The sequence below is a fragment of the Gallinula chloropus genome (genome assembly GCF_964237585.1).
Source record: "Gallinula chloropus genome assembly, chromosome: Z".
NCBI classification, from domain to species: Eukaryota; Metazoa; Chordata; class Aves; order Gruiformes; family Rallidae; genus Gallinula; species Gallinula chloropus.
The window spans coordinates 971,975-986,365 of NC_140089.1; the positions used below are offsets into that span (position 1 = coordinate 971,975).

At 57.1% G+C, this 14,391-nt stretch overlaps 1 protein-coding gene across 1 annotated transcript in view; it reads right to left on the reverse strand.

The window, feature by feature from the left end:
- CAST (calpastatin) overlaps positions 1 to 14,391 on the reverse strand; it is a 109,683-nt gene that overhangs the window by 64,629 nt on the left and 30,663 nt on the right. Inside the window, exons 8-9 of the mRNA XM_084278940.1 lie at positions 11,763 to 11,828; positions 3,811 to 3,882 (exon numbers count right to left, since the gene is read on the reverse strand). The gene's annotated coding sequence lies outside the window, so the exon portion shown is untranslated. The remainder of the gene's footprint in view (positions 1 to 3,810; positions 3,883 to 11,762; positions 11,829 to 14,391) is intronic.

Consider the following 14,391-nt stretch of genomic DNA (forward strand, 5'->3'; position numbering starts at 1 on the left):
TTAAGGACTTGTTGGCCAAGATCTCCTGGGAGGTGGTCCTTAGAGACAGAGATGTTGAGGACAGCTGGCTACTCTTTAAGGATGCCTTTCTGAGAGCTCCAAGGCTCTCTATCCCCCTGAATAAGAAAGCGGGCAAGAGGGGCAGGAGGCCAGCATGGCTAAGCAAGGACCTGCTGGTCACACTGAGGGAAAAGAAAGGCAAATACGAGCTCTGGAAGCAAGGGTGTGTAGCCTGGAGAGAATACAGGGATGCTGTTGGGACTTGCAGAGGTGGGATCAGGAAAGCCAAGGCGCAGATGGAACTGAACTTGGCAAGGGATGTTAAAAACAAGAAGGGATTTGACAGGTCCATTGGCCAGAAGAGACAGGCCAAAGAGAACGTGCCCCCCTTGGGAAATGAGAAAGGAGAATTGGCTGCAGCTGATGAGGAGAAGGCTGAGGGACTGAAGGAGTTCTTTGCCTCGGTCTTCTCTGGCAGCCAGGATTCTCATCATTCTCAAAGCCCAGAACCTTGCATCCCTAAAACTCAAGGTGGGAAATGGGGGAGTAAATCCCCCCCCACTGTAAGAGCAGAGCAAGTCCCAGACCGCCTCATGAGACTGAATGTCTACAAGTCCATGGGGCCGGATGACAGGCACCCCAGGGGCCTGAAGGAGCTGCTGATGGGGCTGCCAAGCCGCTCTCCATCATATTGGAAAAGTCGTGGCTGTCAGGAGAGGTCCCTGGGGACTGGAGAAAAGGTCATGTCACTCCCATTTATAATAAAGGGAGCAAGGAAGACCCAGGGAATTCCAGGCCGGTGAGCCTCACCTCTGTGCCTGGGAAGATCATGGAACAGATCCTCCTGGACGACCTGTTGGAGCACATGAGGGAAGAGCATGTGATCCGGGACAGCCAGCACGGCTTCACCAAGGGAAGGTCGTGCCTTGGACAGTCCCCCACCACATCCTCATCTCTATATTGGAGAGAAGTGGATTTGATGGGTGGAGCATCCAGTGGGTAAGAAACTGGTTGACAGACCGTAGCCAAAGGGGGGTGGTCAATGGGTCTGTGTCCAGGGGGAGGCCGGTGACCAGCGGGGTCCCCCAGGGGTCTGTCTTGGGACCGGTGCTCTTGAACATCTTTATCAGTGACATGGGTGATGGAATTGAGTGCACCCTCAGCAAGTCTGGGGGTGACACCAAGCTGAGTGGTGTGGACGACACCCCAGAAGGAAAGGAGCCATCCAGAGGGATCCTGACAGGCTGGAAAGAGGGGCCCTGGGGAACCTGATGAGGTTCAACACTGCCAAGTGTCAGGTGTTGCACTTGGGCCAGAGGAATCCCAGACACAGACACAGCCTGGGAGAAGAGCTGCTGGAGAGCAGCCCTGAGGAGAAGGACTTGGGGATTGTGGTGGATGAGAAGCTTGACAGGAGCCAGCAGTGGCTCTTGCAGCTCGTAGGGCCAATGGGATCCTGGGCTCCATCAGCAGAGGGGGGGCAGCAGGGACAGGGAGGGGATTGTCCCTCTCTGCTCTGCCCGCCCCAGCTGGAGTCCTGTGTCCAGAGCTGGGGCCCCCAATACAAGAAGGATGTGGAGCAGTTGGAGAGGGGTCAGAGGAGCCACAAGGATGCTCAGAGGGCTGGAGCAGCTCCCCTACACAGAGAGGCTGAGGGGGCTGGGCTGGGTCAGCCTGGGGAAGAGAAGGCTGTGGGGGGACCTCACTGCAGCCTCCCCGTCCCTGAAGGGACCCCAGGAACAGGAGGGGAATGGGCTTGTTAAAGGGCAGAGACTGGCAGGACAAGGGGCTGGAGTGAAGCTGGAGGAGGGAAGGGGGAGAGGAGAGACTGGGGGGAAGTTCTTTGCAGAGAGAGTGGTGAGGGGCTGGAAGGGGCTGCCCAGAGAGGGGGTGGGTGCCCCGTCCCTGGGGGTGTTCCAGGCCAGGTTGGCTGGGGCCCTGGGCAGCCTTGTGTAGCTCCAGGCCTGGAGGTTGGTGTCCCTGCCTGTGGCAGGGGGTTGGAGCTCTGGGACCCTTGGGGTCCCTCCCAACCCAGACCAGGCTGGGATTCTGTGATTCTATGTGGACACAGCTGTAAAAGAAGCAACACCAACCACCCCCCAGGGCACTTTTGTTCCTTTATCAAGCCAAGTGGCAGAGTGCAGGAGCTTTACCAGGCTGCCCCTGAGCGTGCCAGAGCTTTACCAGGGCTAAAGCCAGGGTCCCCCTTCCTCCCCAAGCCCATCTCCTCCTCCTCCTCCTCACCCCCAGACGGCATCACGAGGGCAGCCAGTGCCGGGATGGGGAAGGGAGCGGAGCGCTGTGTCCCAGTGGGGGGATGGAGCTCAGGGTGGCCCCTCTGGGCTGTCACAGCTTCTCTGCTCTCCCTGGTTCCCAGCCCCAGCATCTCTGGGGCAGACACTGGGGCTGCAGCGTTCCCACAACCACCCTCTGAGCACAACATCAGCTCCACGGCCCCCAGGGACCCCAGGACGGCCTCGCTGGCGGGAAGGACAAGGAACAGCTCAGGCAAGGACCCCAACTTTGCCTCCCCTCAACTCAGGCTGCAGAGAGATGAGCCCCTTGCTGCCTGCCCTGCAGCAGGCTGGGGCACACCTCCTGTAACACCACACTCTGCCTTGGCAGACGGTTTTCACTGGGGGAACAAAGCACCTGCGGCCCAGCCTGTGGCCTGTGTGCAGCCAGGAGTGGGACTCGGGCTCCTTGGGGATCCCTCCCAGCTCAGGAGCTTCTCTGCTTCTACCATTCTCTGACAGCTGTGTGACAGTTGTACCTTTGCAGTCCCAGTCACACAGCATTTGTGAAGCAGAAAGTAACCAGCCTTAGTGACAAGCACAGAGCAGAACACCAGCAGCTGAACACACCACTGAAAGGCTGTGAGCTGGGGCTGTTCAGCCTGCAGAGGAGAAGACTAAAGGGGGGACCTTACTAATGGCTATTAATATCTTAAGTATGGGATGCAGGGGGAATGGGCAGCCTCTGCTCAGTGTCTGTGGGGACAGGACAAGGGGCGATGGGCTCAAGTTGGAGCCCAGGGAGTTCCCCCCAATGTGGGGAAGAACTTCTTGCCGGTGAGGGGGAGGGAGCCCTGGGACAGGATGCACAGGGGGGGTGGACTCCCCATCTCTGGAGGACCTGTCTGGATGCTGAGCTGTGCAGTGTGAGCTGGGGAGCTGCTTTGGCAGGGGGTTGGACCTGGTGATCTCTCCAGGTCCCTTCCAACCCCTGTGATTCTTTGATTCTATGATTCTCCCTGCTATGACTATAAGTAATTCCAAAATGCTCTGCTACTAAATAGATCACCTTCAGACTGGTAACTCCTAACCCTTTTAAAGGGTTTTATTTTATTGCATTATGATGCTATATATGGAACATCTCATGGGCCCATTCCATCTCCTCAGCACCTCACTAGATGCCTTTTCCCAAGCACATTTCTATCTACAGGAAACCTGTTGCATTTTGTTCTATCTACATTTAAGTCAGCAAGAAGGAGAAGCTTAGGAAGCCTACTCCAGACCTCAACAGTACTTGCTTTGAGTTCTCCTTAAATATCTTAAGTAAGGGATGCAGGGGGAATGGGCAGCCACTTCCCAGTGTCTGTGGGGACAGGACAAGGGGCGATGGGCTCAAGTTGGAGCCCAGGGAGTTCCCCCCCAGTCTGGGGAAGAACTTCTTGCCGGTGAGGGGGAGGGAGCCCTGGGACAGGATGCACAGGGGGTGTGGAGTCTCCTTCCCTGGAGAGAGTCCCCTGTGATTCCAGGACAAGCCCTTCATTGAGAAGAGGTGGTTTTCCTTCAGCACACACATTACCTTAGCAGCAGAAGGGGTTCCATTTGTCTGTGTTTTGGGGGGGTTGCTGACATCAGCACTCACTGGTGGCTTCTACAAAGAAAAAGAGACATAACACATGTCAAACCCTGATGGAGAAAAGCCAAGTGCAACTGTAAAAATCCAGGAATTGAAACAAATGTCCATTGCAATGCTTCATGCAAGGCAAGTCATCTGAAAAAACAAGCTCTCCTATGTACCTCTAGTTCAAGCTGACTCAGTTCAGACAGCCTGGCTCCTCCCAGAGCAGGCTGAGTTCTCTTGGCCTGGTTTATGGAGCACAGGTAAGCCTGAGCCCGTTCCTGGGGCAGAGCAACTCTGGTGTACTAACAGCTAAAGCAGCAGGAACCCCAGATACTTCACTGGAGGGTGTCAGGGAAAACAGGGGGTGTGACCCAGTGCTGCACAGGGGTAACTGAGTGACAACAGAGGTGGCCACATCACACTCCCAGCAGGGAAGTAAAGATGCAAAGGGAAGGGCAAAGTCAGGGCTTTTCCAGTCATAAATCTTCTTGCAACCCACACAAAACAGCCCCTTCCTAGTGCCACCAAGTCCTGCTGCAGCCCCTGAGCCTCCAGCCTCAGCAGCTGCACAGCCCCGGCCTGGGGCAGTTCCTGCACAGCCCATTCCCTGCAGCAGCTCACCAGGTTTGTGGCTGCCTCTTGCCTTCACTAATTGCTCAGGTCTCAGTCTCTGGGCAGCTCTTCCCCTCCCTTATCACAGAATCACCAGGTTGGAAAAGGCCTTTAAGCTCCTGGAGTCCACCCGTCCCTGTCCTGTGCTAAACCAGCTCCCTCCATGTCCTTCTGGCAGTGAGGGGCCCAGCACTGGGCCCAGCACTCCAGCTGCGGCCTCCCCAGTGCCCAGCCCAGGGGCACAATCCCCTCCCCAGACCTGCTGGCCACGCTGGGCCTGGCACAAGCCAGGATGCCCTTGGCCTTCCTGGCCCCCCAGGCACACTGCTGGCTCGTGGTCAGTCACAGTCACCCAACACCCCCAGGGCCTTCTCTGCCTGACAGCTCTCCAGACAGTCTCCCCCAGCCTGGAGCGCTGCCTGGGCTTGTTCTGTCCCATGGGCAGGACTCTGCCCTTGGCCTTGTTAAACCTCATCCCCTGGCTCTCAGCCCATGGGCCCAGGCTGTTCAGGTCCCTCTGAAGAGCCTCCCCACATCCAAACAGCCTCTGTTCAGACAAAGAGACGGGTCACTGTCTCAGGGGATTCCCTTCTGGAGGGAACTGCGGGCCCGACCTGTAGGCCGGAGCCTCTACACGGGGCAGTCTGGTGCCTTAAGGGAGCCTCAGCTGGGGACCTGACAGAGCCACTCCCACCCCTGGTCAGGCACACGGACTATGATCCACTTCTCATTGTCCCAGTAGCTACTAATCACAGAATCACAGAATCACAGAATTATCAAGGTTGGAAAAGACCTAAAAGATCATCCAGTCCAACCATTCACCTATTACTACCAGCTCCCTCTAAACCATGTCCCTCAATACAATGTCCAGTCTCTCCTTGAACACCCCCAGGGTCGGTGACTCCACCACCTCCCTGGGCAGTGCATTCCAGTGCCTGACTGCCCTTGCAGAGCAGTAGTGCTTCCTAATGTCCAGCCTGAACCTCCCCTGGCGCAGCTTGAAACCATTCCCTCTAGTTCTGTCGCTGTCTACACGGGAGAAGAGGCCGACCCCCAGCTCACTACAACCTCCCTTCAGGAAGTTATAGAGAGCTGGAAGGTCTCCCCTGAGCCTCCTCTTCTCCAGGCTCAACACCCCCAGCTCCCTCAGCCGCTCCTCAGAGGATTTGCCCTCCAGCCCCTTCCCCAGCCTGGTTGCCCTTCTCTGCACTCGCTCCAGGCCCTCCATGTCCTTCTGGCAGTGAGGGGCCCAGCACTGGGCCCAGCACTCCAGCTGCGGCCTCCCCAGTGCCCAGCCCAGTGCTGCACAGGGGTAACTGAGTGACAACAGAGGTGGCCACATCACACTCCCAGCAGGGAAGTAAAGATGCAAAGGGAAGGGCAAAGTCAGGGCTTCTCCAGTTACAAATATTGTTGCAGCTTTTGGGTGCTAAAAGGGAGATGATTTTAAGGGGGGTTGGGAAAAAAACAAGGGAAGAGGAACGGCAGACACAGTGAGATAAGAAGTCCCTGGGTCCCAGCTGCTTGGAATTTGTGGGAGTGTCTGGAAGGAGTATCAACATGGACTTGAACTATTTCTGCATCCCTGGCTTTGTTTTCCTTCACACCTGCCCTTGTTTACCGTTAGGGTGAGAAATGGGACGTGGAAAGCTGTGGCCAGGCTCGGCACAGCAAACCTTGTCTTGCCATGTCCTGCATGGTCCTGCCTTCCTGCAGCCCCAGAGGTGTGATCTCTGGGATGGCTGTGAACCTCAGGCTCCCGTTCTGTGTGTCACAGAATCACACAATTGTAGGGGCTGGAAGGGACCTCGAGAGCTCATCGGGTCCAACCCCCCTGCCAAAGCAGCTCCCCAGCTCATATCAGTGACAAAGGCCTACAGGCGGGGCTGGGATCTCTCCAGAGAAGGAGACTCCAAACCCCTGGGCAGCCTGTCCCAGGGCTCCCTCACCCTCACTGGGGAAAAGTTCTTCCCATGCTCCAACTTGCAGCCACTGCCCCTTGTCCTGTCCCCACAGACACTGAAAAGGGGCTGGCTGATTTCCCCTGCATCGGGTAATTATAAACACTGATTACGTCCCCCCTTAGTCTTCTCTTCTCAAGGCTGAACAGCCCCAGCTCACTCAGCCTTTCCTCAGAGGGGAGATGCTCCAGGCCCTTCATCACCTTCGTATCGTGTTCGTGCCTCTGCCCTGGCGCCTCTGCTGCTCTGGCTCCAAGGGCTTCGTGGGTCTCTGTGTTACTGGCAGCACCCGATGGGGAACACAGTGTTCCCTGGGTCCTGCTGCGGGTGGAGAGACCCAGGAGAGCTTCTGGGTCAGCCTGGGAGTCTACCCTGGGCACTGCTGGTGTCTGGGTGTGCAATGTGGCACTGAAAGGAGGGCAGGGAGTGTGCTCAGGGGATCTGAAGCCCCAGCTTAGGCTGTTTCACCAGACGTGGTGTGCAAGACCCCCCCAACACACCCTGCTGCAGTCATGCTGTACAGCCCTGTGTACAGCACAGGAGGGTGCTGAATAAAGACCTTACACCTGGCAAAGGGCTGGTGGGGAGGGGCAGGAGCAACTCTGACAGGAGCACTTGTGAGGTTTCTTTCTCCTTTGGTGCCAAATTACTGATTTCAGCTGGTGTTGTTTGCCTGGGCTTTTGTCCCCCTACACCTGGTGTCCTCAGAGGAGGAACACAGTGAGGGGTTCTGAGGCATCCAGGTCTTGCTTCCCTGCCTCCCTGCTGTGTTTTGGTTCTTCTCTGGCCAGCATGCAGAAAGGAGCTGGAAAACAGCATCATTTCAGCCACGTTCTGGTACTGGCTGGGAGCTGCTCTGGTGTGAGGCCCTTCCCACCACAGGCAGAGGCAGAGGGGATGCTGCTCCAGCAGCTCTGGAGCGAGAGCTGGAGGGTGGAAGCTGAAACGCTGCTGCTGGCTCTCAGCAGCACGTCCTGGACACTGACTGCACGTTCTTTCCCCATGGGATTCTGGGCTTACCTTCAAGCCCCTGTCCCACCTGCATTCTCTGTGCAGTGTCATCATGAGCCTGTGAATGGCACAGTCCAACATGAACACCTGATGCATGTCCTCCTGGGCAAGCCTGCATATCCAAGGGGTATTGATTTGATCTCCCTTTATTAAACACGGGGGGATCACTGCTGCACCCTCAGAGCAGTGGGGCTTCTGCTGCTGCAGCCACTGCAGGTAAGGAAGGCCAGGCTGGAAGTACCTGTGTGCCAGGGCTCTCCTCCTCCTGCACACAGGATTCTGCCCAGGCTCCTGATCTCTCTAATCCAGTTCCCAGCCAAGCTGTGCTGGGTGACTCACGGGCTCTGCTGTTCCCGGGCTGTGGGTGCAGCTGCACGGTGACTCTGGGTCTGAGGGTGTCCCAGGGATAAAGATACCCCCTTCCGTGGAGGGGGAGAAGGTGGGATCTCTTGGGAAGAGGTGCCAGAGCTGCCTTGCCTGGGGGGAGCTGGTAACATCCTGATTTTAACACCTGTACAGCCAGGTGAAGCTGGGAGCACCACGTGCCCAACGCTTTCTGCCTCTACAGACGTGTTCCAGGGTGGACACCAAATCAGTTCCTGCTACAAGATGACCCTGGGACTGGGATTTATTGCTCTGCTTAGGATGCTGTGGTCAGTATTCAGGAGAGCACACTGAGCTGATGGTGGCTTCAGTTGCCCTGCAGCCTGTCTCAGACAGGCTTTCTACAGGCCAGGGAAGAGTTTACTCCCTTCTTTCTCTTCTGCCCCTCCTGCCTGTGTCTCTAGGGCTGTTCCGCTGCCCCTGGGACAGAGACATGTTTGCAGGAACAGCTTTTTCCTGACTCTGTTTAAGTGATTAACCCAAGTTCCTGCTCACAATAAGCTTTAATTTCACTCCATTATTAATGTTCATCAGTTTCTTAAGTGTGGGACACAGGGGCCATGGGCAGCCTCTGCTCAGTGTCTGTGGGGACAGGACAAGGGGCGATGGGCTCAAGTTGGAGCCCAGGGAGTTCCCCCCCAGTCTGGGGAAGAACTTCTTGCCGGTGAGGGTGAGGGAGCCCTGGGACAGGCTGCCCAGGGGGTGTGGAGTCTCCTTCTCTGGAGAGATTCCAGCCCTGACCTGTCCTAGGGACCCTGCTTGGGCAGGGGTGGCACCCCATGGGCTCTGGGGGGCCCTTCTGACCCCTGTGATTCTGTGATTCCCACCCCAGTCCATCCCCCAGTCTGGCTACACCTCAAGCTCCAGCAGCACTGCTGGAATGAGGTAAACCACTATGCTGCATCTTGCCCTGGCTGAAATCCCTTAGGCACCAGGCAGAGATCAGCCTTGGCAAGAGCAGCACGGCCCTGTGAAGCAGGATATCACAGCCCAGGCGCCCCCAGAAGCCCTGCCCTGTGCCTCTCTCCTGCACTGCACGCAGGGGTACGGAGCATTCCTGACACCAAAGGGATTCCCAGTGACTGCCAGAGGCTGCTGGGAAGGCCCAGGGTGGCAGGGACAGGGGCACACAGCCTTCAGGCCACCCCTTGGGTTTCCCTTTCACAACCCAACTGGCCTGGCCCAGGACTCTGTGCACCCTTCCTCTCCAGCCAGCCAGACACCAAGGGAACAGCGGGAGCCGCTGCCAAACTCCCCTGCTGTCCGTCCCCTCCAGTCAGCCAGCTCCACCGGTGCGACTGGTGTCAGCTGCTCCACTGCAGGAGCACCACAGGCTGCAGGAGCCTCAGGTTTAAGTGAGGAGCAGACACAAGCTGCACACAGGCTGCAGACAGCAGGCATGAAGGGAAGCTGGCTCCACGACTGGGGGGAAAGGCTCACTGCTGTCAGGGAGATCCTGGCTTGTCCCCGAGCCCTGAGGATGCAGCTCCTCTCACAGCTGCACAGCTACACTGCCACCTTGTGACCTGCTTTCCTTACCTCCCAAGCAGCTGGAAGACTTGAAGTCAGGCAGTTCCAGCTCTGTCCTGCAGCACCTTGCCCTTCCCTCTTCCCAACCCCGCTGAGGCTCCCCCTGTCCAGCCCAGTGGCAGCCAGTTTCCCAGTCAGAATGCTGGCAGAAACCGTGCCAAAGGCTTTCCTGAAGGCCAGGCAGACACATCCACAGCCTTCCCCTCGCCCAGTCAGCGGGTCACCTTGTCACAGGAGGGGATCAGGTCGGTTTGACAGGATCTGCCTTTTGTAAACCCCCTTGACTGGGCTTGATCCCCTGGCCCTCAGGCCTGTGCTGCAGGGCAGCTCCCAAGAGGACCCTCTGCATGATCTTCCCTACTCAAACCTCAGTATCTCCTACTCAAACCTCAGTATGTCCTACTCAAACCTCAGTATATCCTACTCAAACCTCAGTATCTCCTACTCAAACCTCAGTATGTCCTACTCAAACCTCAGTATATCCTACTCAAACCTCAGTAGCTCCTACTCAAACCTCAGTATGTCCTACTCAAACCTCAGTATCTCCTACTCAAACCTGCGTCAGACCTTTCCTGCCTTTACATTCCAAAGCTTTACTCTCCTCTCACTCCTGCAGGAAGACAGACCCAAAGAACCTGAGAGACAGTCACTGGTTGCTGGGTTTAGCTGAACCAGGCACAGACAGCCTTTTACCATCTTCCCTTGGATGTGAATAGGAACTCCCCAAAGCCCTGTGTGTTTCCTTGTCACTTTTACAATGCATCAGCAAGTAGTTTCCAGAAGAGGTGACGTGACATTCCAGATAAGGCTCTGCACAGCTGCCTACGGACAGGTTAAAATCCTGCCTGAAACCTTGAAGGCTTCAGGAGTAACCTGCGACTGGGAGGCAGAAATGCAACATTGCAGGTTCCTGCAAGGCTGCACAAAGATTCTCAGTTACTGTTTCACTGCTTAAGAGGGTCAGGCTGCTGCAGAGGTAGAGGTGAACCACAGTGGAGCTACTGCCCTGCCCACAGAGAAGTCAGCGCTCCTGTCCCAGCAGCAGCAACACGCAGCCAAACACTGTGGCATTCAGCTAAGAGAGTGGAGAAGAACAAAGCTGTCTGAGAAAACACCTGAGCTGTGCAGAGGAGGAACATGTGCCCAGCCCAGACAAGCCTTTCCTGGTGCTGGGACAGGAAAGAAAGGTAATTGCCCTAATCATCTCCCTCAGAGGAGGGTGATAAAAGCCGCACAGCAGTTCAACACAGCACAGCGGAGACAAAGTTCTCTTCCAAGCACCTTCTGCTGGAACAAAGTGTTGGGCACACCTATTCCTGGCTTCCTGCTCTCAGGGACAGACAGCTGATGTGGGCCAGCAGCAACAGCTGGTTCTGGGAATCCTTCTCTCTCTGAGCCTGCTGGGGTCACTGCCTGGGGAGCACTGCTCCTGCCTGCAGCCCAGAGGCCCCTGGGGAGCCAACCATCAGCACGGGCACTCACGTCCCGCCTCGGACGACACCTTCCCTCTGCCACACCAGCAGCACACCAGGACCTCCCCCTGAGAGGTCACCAGGGCCTGGAGCTGCTGGGACAGAGGTGGCCCTGCCAAGCTCCCCCTAAGGCTGCCCACCACCCACACGGCGCCTGGGGATGAGCAGCAGCCCCCCTGCTCAGGCTGTGAAGGTGCCTGTGTGGGCGGCATGTCACACCCCAGCAGGGACTCCTGCACTGAAACACCCCTCTGGAGGAGGCAGTATCTTCAGGAGCAAGTGTTTGTTCTACAATACAGCACTGACCACACACTGGAAGCGTGTCAGGAGGCGGCCCAGATGTGCCACATCTGCAGCTAAGGGGGGATTTCTGTCTTTGGAAGAAAGCCAGGACGCAGACAAGGTGGAAGCAGTTCCAGTGCACTCCCTTCAGCTGCACTTCTGCACAGTCAAACAGCCCCCCCACCAGATGCATCCCAAAGTGCATCTGCACAGACACATCCCCTGGGGTCCTTACCATAAAGAGCTTGTGAAAGGATGGACAGAGCAAAGGCCTGGGGAGGGGACTGTGCCCCTGGGCTGGGCACTGGGGAGGCTGAGGGAGCTGGGGCCAGTGCTGGGCCCCTCACTGCCAGAAGGACATGGAGGGAGCTGGTTTAGCACAGGACAGGGACGGGTGGACTCCAGGAGCTTAAAGGGCATCTCCAGCCCAGTGACTCTGGGAAATGCAGAATCAGGATGGAAAATAAAAGCAGTATGCTCAGGGGGCTGCTCAGCAGCACAAGGCAAAACAGCACACACCTGCAGTGAGTAAGGAGTGACTGTGGTCACCAGTCAGCTCTCTGAAAAGCACCACTCTGCCATCCAAAGACAAGAGTCTCTCTAGGGGCAAATAAGTGACCAAGTTTTCCCCTTTCTATGTTCAGACAGGCCAATTTACCTCTGCCCCTTCTGCTTTCTTCTCTCCCGACGGGGAAGAGGTTCCACTTGCCTTCTTGTCACCGTGCTGTCAGTAGAAAGAAGAGATGTGGAGTTACTAAGACCTGAAATTACACCTTCAGCCTAGAGAAAACCCCCGTGTGTGATTCCTCTGGCCCACCCCAATGCAGCAGAAGGGAACAGTTTACCCTCTCCTGCTAACTGACCTGCTGGACAACGTCAGGGGAAATCACCCTGGGAAGTCAGCGCTTCCAGGGCAGGGGCTGTAACATCCCTCTGCCTGGAAAGGGCCTGGGAGCTCCTGAGCTCTCCGCTCCTTCCTGAGCACGGCAGCACTCTCTGGGCCTTGCTTTGGAAATGCTGCTGCTCCTGCAGGCCTCAGCAGAGACCCAGCAGCTCTCAGAGACACCATGATGTGTGCAATCACAGGCTCACAGGGACCCCCGAGCCCACGGGGTCCAGCCCCCTGCCAAAGCAGGGTCCCCAGGACAGGGCGGCTCACGAGCGGCCGCTCCAGCAGCTCAACTCTCCTCAGACCAGTAAGGTGCTGGCTACGCCCAGCCCTCCTCAGCCCACAGCAACCTGCTGCTCTGCCTGCTGCAGTCCTGTTGCTGCCATGCAGAACGTGAGCCCTCTCAACAGCTCCTGCACAGCTGCAGGTGAGGAAATGCAGCACCTCGGGCTTCCCCAAACCCCCGCATCTTTCACGGCCTCCAGCACTCTCCACCTCTTGCTTCCACTAACCTGCTGTGTGACCCTGCTTGCTCCCACCTCTGACAACAGACAGACACAAAACCTTCCTCCACAGCATATTTCTTAACCAATAACAGGTAAAAAGCAAGAAGGGTTCCTCTGAACATGAAGTGCAACATCACCCAGGCACCAGCTGGTATCTCAGCTCCCGGCAGCTCCCAGAGCAACGGGGACACCTGAGAGTGAAGCTCTGTTACGTCGGGCTTGTTTCCTTAGGTAAAGGGAGATGATTCTGGATTATTCCAGACCCAGCTATTCCCTTCAGGGTGGGAAAATTCTACAGCTGAAGGAAGAAATAAAACTCCAGGAAAACCCCACAGTGTCTGTTTTCCAGTGGCTGTTACGGTGGGAATAAAATTCCCAGACAGTTTCAGACAACCTCCAGCATTTCAGGTGGTTACACTGGGTCTGAGACACGCCTGAGATCCTGAACAAGGTTCACAACTGACAGGGCTTCCTCACGCTTCAGCTCTGCCTCTTCAGAGGAAGAACAGGCCCTGGGGATGATCTTTCCAGGTAGCAGACGAACTGACTCAGTGCCCCCAATAAACCTGGCAGCCCAGACACAATTAACCCAGTTCCCTGTGCTTGTCACTGCCAGAACCAGAGAACAGCCCCCGCATGCCAGGAACAGCCAGGGCAGTGAGGGGCTCTGGCTCTCAGCTGGGTGACTCCCGAGCCAGCACTGCCCAGGCTCAGGGGCCCCAGCTGCTGCCCAGCAAAGCTCTGCTGCACGGCCTGGACTCCCCTCCCCAGCCCTGCCCATCACAGGGGGCCCAGGTGCCTCCCTGCATCCAGCCCCTTCAGCTCACACAGCAGGCGTGTCTCTCTGCACACTGCATGTACTTTACTGCCCACATTCATTTGCTGCCTCACATCTGGACACAGCTGTAAAAGAAGCAACACCAACCACCCCCCAGGGCACTTTTGTTCCTTTATCAAGCCAAGTGGCAGAGTACAGGAGCTTTACCGGGCTGCCCCTGAGCGTGCCAGAGCTTTACCAGGGCTAAATCCAGTGTCCCCCTTCCTCCCCAAGCCCATCTCCTCCTCCTCCTCCTCACCCCCAGACGGCATCACGAGGGCAGCCAGTGCCGGGATGGGGAAGGGAGCGGAGCGCTGTGTCCCAGTGGGGGGATGGAGCTCAGGGTGGCCCCTCTGGGCTGTCACAGCTTCTCTGCTCTCCCTGGTTCCCAGCCCCAGCATCTCTGGGGCAGACACAGGGGCTGCAGCGTTCCCACAACCACCCTCTGAGCACAACATCAACTCCACGGCCCCCAGGGACCCCAGGACGGCCTCGCTGGCGGGAAGGACAAGGAACAGCTCAGGCAAGGACCCCAATTTGCCTCCCCTCAACTCAGGCTGCAGAGAGATGAGCCCCTTGCCCCTTGCTGTCTGCCCTGCAGCAGGCTGGGGCACACCTCCTGTAACACCACACTCTGCCTTGGCAGACGGTTTTCACTGGGGGAACAAAGCACCTGCGGCCCAGCCTGTGGCCTGTGTGCAGCCAGGAGTGGGACTCGGGCTCCTTGGGGATCCCTCCCAGCTCAGGAGCTTCTCTGCTTCTACCATTCTCTGACAGCTGTGTGACAGTTGTACCTTTGCAGTCCCAGTCACACAGCATTTGTGAAGCAGAAAGTAACCAGCCTTAGTGACAAGCACAGAGCAGAACACCAGCAGCTGAACACACCACTGAAAGGCTGTGAGCTGGGGCTGTTCAGCCTGCAGAGGAGAAGACTAAAGGGGGGACCTTACTAATGGCTATTAATATCTTAAGTATGGGATGCAGGGGGAATGGGCAGCCCCTGCTCAGTGTCTGTGGGGACAGGACAAGGGGCGATGGGCTCAAGTTGGAGCCCAGGGAGTTCCCCCCAATGTGG